The sequence below is a fragment of the Microplitis mediator genome, unplaced genomic scaffold (assembly GCF_029852145.1).
Source record: "Microplitis mediator isolate UGA2020A unplaced genomic scaffold, iyMicMedi2.1 ctg00000143.1, whole genome shotgun sequence".
In the NCBI taxonomy this organism is placed as follows: Eukaryota; Metazoa; Arthropoda; class Insecta; order Hymenoptera; family Braconidae; genus Microplitis; species Microplitis mediator.
The window spans coordinates 6,600-10,000 of record NW_026643296.1 but is presented as its reverse complement, the minus strand read 5'-3'; the positions used below and the strand labels follow the sequence as shown (position 1 = coordinate 10,000).

Genomic DNA, 3,401 nt, shown 5'->3' with positions numbered 1-3,401 from the left:
CTACGGGCCTGGCACCCTCTATGGGTAAATGGCCCCATTCAAGATGGACTTGGACATGATAATAAATCTCGGGTTAAATGATTCCTCCTAAACACTACATCTCCCAATGGCATAACCATAGGATTTAGTGCTGGGCTAATTCCTGTTCACTCGCCGTTACTAAGGAAATCCTTGTTAGTTTCTTTTCCTCCGCTTATTAATATGCTTAAATTCAGCGGGTAGTCTCACTTAATCTGAGGTCGTCAATTTAAATAAAGAAACAATGAATAAAGTAACAACTGTCTTCGGTTTATATAATTATATAATTCGTAAACTCGAAAATCAGTTATACCGTTTTATAATAATAATTCACTGTTTCAAGTAAAAATAATAATTTCAAACGACATCATTTTGTTTATAATCAAATTGATGATGAACGTTCAATGTATAGTTTATCGCTAGTACATTAAATGTAAGCAGTTTTTATATAATAAACGACCCTCAGCCAAGTGTGGTCCGGGAATAGGATCCGTGGACCGCAATGTGCGTTCGAAGTGTCGATGTTCATGTGTCTGCAATTCACAAGTTGACGCGCAATTAGCTGCGTTCTTCATCGATTTACGAGCCAAGTGATCCACCGTTCAGGATAATCATCTTTTTAGAAAATTTTTATATTTTCTTTTTATTGCTTGTTAACGTAATTTTGATACTTTGACAAAATGTCTTTTACATTAGAAACATATTATCCTATTCTAATGTAAAATTGCCATCTATACATCAGATGTATATGGCAACGAAACTTTGTAAATATAATTCAGTCATGGCGTGTGTTCATTAAAAAACCTCGTCTATACAATATGCACGAAACATTTAAAGTATAGATTAGTATAGGTTACCATGAATATTTAATAGATATAATCAAACACAAAGTTTCTTGAGATACTTTTTATTTTTAAGTATTCCTTCTATTTACTTTTTATATTGCGTGCGTTAACACTTTTTAAAGTAATATTTACATGTATATATTACAAATACAAAATTTGTATTGTATAGTATACGTTAATGATCCTTCCGCAGGTTCACCTACGGAAACCTTGTTACGACTTTTACTTCCTCTAAATAATCAAGTTTGGTCATCTTTCCAACAACATCGGCAATGCCGAAACATTGCCGCGCATCAGTCCGAAGACCTCACTAAATCATTCAATCGGTAGTAGCGACGGGCGGTGTGTACAAAGGGCAGGGACGTAATCAACACGAGCTTATGACTCGTGCTTACTGGGAATTCCTCGTTCATGGGGAATAATTGCAAGCCCCAATCCCTAGCACGAAAGAGGTTCAGCGGGTTACCCGGGCCTTTCGGCCAGGGAAGACACGTTGATTCTTTCAGTGTAGCGCGCGTGCGGCCCAGAACATCTAAGGGCATCACAGACCTGTTATTGCTCAATCTCGTGCGGCTAGAAGCCGCCTGTCCCTCTAAGAAGATATTTATTTACGTTGGTAGTAAAAATCACTTGATCCGAAAATCAAGTAAATCTTTCAAGATACCAAAAACGCCTATTTAGCAGGCTAGAGTCTCGTTCGTTATCGGAATTAACCAGACAAATCGCTCCACCAACTAAGAACGGCCATGCACCACCACCCACCGAATCAAGAAAGAGCTATCAATCTGTCAATCCTTCCGGTGTCCGGGCCTGGTGAGGTTTCCCGTGTTGAGTCAAATTAAGCCGCAGGCTCCACTCCTGGTGGTGCCCTTCCGTCAATTCCTTTAAGTTTCAGCTTTGCAACCATACTTCCCCCGGAACCCAAAAGCTTTGGTTTCCCGGAAGCTGCCCGCCGAGTCATCGGAGGAACATCGGCGGATCGCTAGCTGGCATCGTTTATGGTTAGAACTAGGGCGGTATCTGATCGCCTTCGAACCTCTAACTTTCGTTCTTGATTAATGAAAACATTTTTGGCAAATGCTTTCGCTTCTGTTCGTCTTGCGACGATCCAAGAATTTCACCTCTAACGTCGCAATACGAATGCCCCCATCTGTCCCTATTAATCATTACCTCGGTATTCCGAAAACCAACAAAATAGAACCGAGGTCCTATTCTATTATTCCATGCACACAGTATTCAGGCGAAATAAGCCTGCTTTAAGCACTCTAATTTGTTCAAAGTAAACGTACCGGCCTACCTCGACACTCAATTAAGAGCACCGCGATAGGATTAAATTGGACCGCCAAGTTTGACCTCAGCTAAATCCACCGGTAGGACGTTTCATAACATGTCAGTTAACACCGCGAGCGATGAACCAACAGTATGAAACACAGATTCAACTACGAGCTTTTTAACCGCAACAACTTTAATATACGCTATTGGAGCTGGAATTACCGCGGCTGCTGGCACCAGACTTGCCCTCCAATGGATCCTCATTAAAGGATTTAAAGTGTATTCATTCCGATTACGGGGCCTCAAATGAGTCCCGTATCGTTATTTTTCGTCACTACCTCCCCGTGCCGGGAGTGGGTAATTTGCGCGCCTGCTGCCTTCCTTGGATGTGGTAGCCGTTTCTCAGGCTCCCTCTCCGGAATCGAACCCTGATTCCCCGTTACCCGTTACAACCATGGTAGGCGCAGAACCTACCATCGACAGTTGATAAGGCAGACATTTGAAAGATTCGTCGTCGGTACTAGACCATACGATCAGCAGAAAGTTATTCAGAGTCACCAAAAGTAACGATGGACAAGCCACCGATTGGTTTTGATCTAATAAAAGCGTTCCTTCCATCTCTGGTCGGAACTCTGGTTTGCATGTATTAGCTCTAGAATTACCACAGTTATCCAAGTAAATGTGGGTACGATCTAAGGAACCATAACTGATTTAATGAGCCATTCGCGGTTTCACCTTAATACGGCATGTACTGAGACATGCATGGCTTAATCTTTGAGACAAGCATATGACTACTGGCAGGATCAACCAGGGAGCTTCATATTTGTTTTATTTTTATAAAACATTAGAATAACTCCTCTTTCGTTTTATACATACATGATAGTCTTTAAAAAATCCTATCTGTTATTAAAACGGTGCTGTTTGTAAGCATTTGCTTCAATCAACACTTTAAAATTTTTGAATCTACATTATTTATTCACAATATTGAATAATAATTTTATTTTTCAAACATCCTCTCAATTTTATAATAAATACTCTCGCTAGATATTTATATCAAAGCGACTTGGTTTTTAAACACGTAAACGTGGTATGTTATTCTTGCTCGGTAACAAGTAAGTCGATACTCTGTACCATATTTGCACACTTTTTAAAAGATGCACATAATATTATATAAACGCCGTAGCGATTTACCACATAAAGAGTCATTCAGTCATAGACATCGACCCGTGGTAATGTTACGTTAAAAGTATACATACTTGCCGTAGC

At 40.0% G+C, this 3,401-nt stretch overlaps 3 non-coding genes across 3 annotated transcripts in view; all 3 read right to left on the bottom strand.

Annotated features, from left to right (window-relative positions):
- The window catches only part of LOC130678110 (large subunit ribosomal RNA), a 3,917-nt gene extending 3,675 nt beyond the window's left edge, over window positions 1–242 (bottom strand). The window contains exon 1 of the ribosomal RNA XR_008991761.1: window positions 1–242. This exon is cut by the window's left edge and continues 3,675 nt beyond it. This is a non-coding gene — a ribosomal RNA (large subunit ribosomal RNA).
- A 232-nt stretch (window positions 243–474) lies between these two features.
- LOC130678113 (5.8S ribosomal RNA) lies at window positions 475–628 on the bottom strand. The gene has a single exon (XR_008991764.1). It is a non-coding gene; the product is annotated as a 5.8S ribosomal RNA (ribosomal RNA).
- A 411-nt stretch (window positions 629–1,039) lies between these two features.
- Window positions 1,040–2,949, bottom strand: LOC130678115 (small subunit ribosomal RNA). Its single transcript, XR_008991766.1, has one exon. It is a non-coding gene; the product is annotated as a small subunit ribosomal RNA (ribosomal RNA).
- Between the last annotated feature and the right edge of the window lie 452 nt (window positions 2,950–3,401).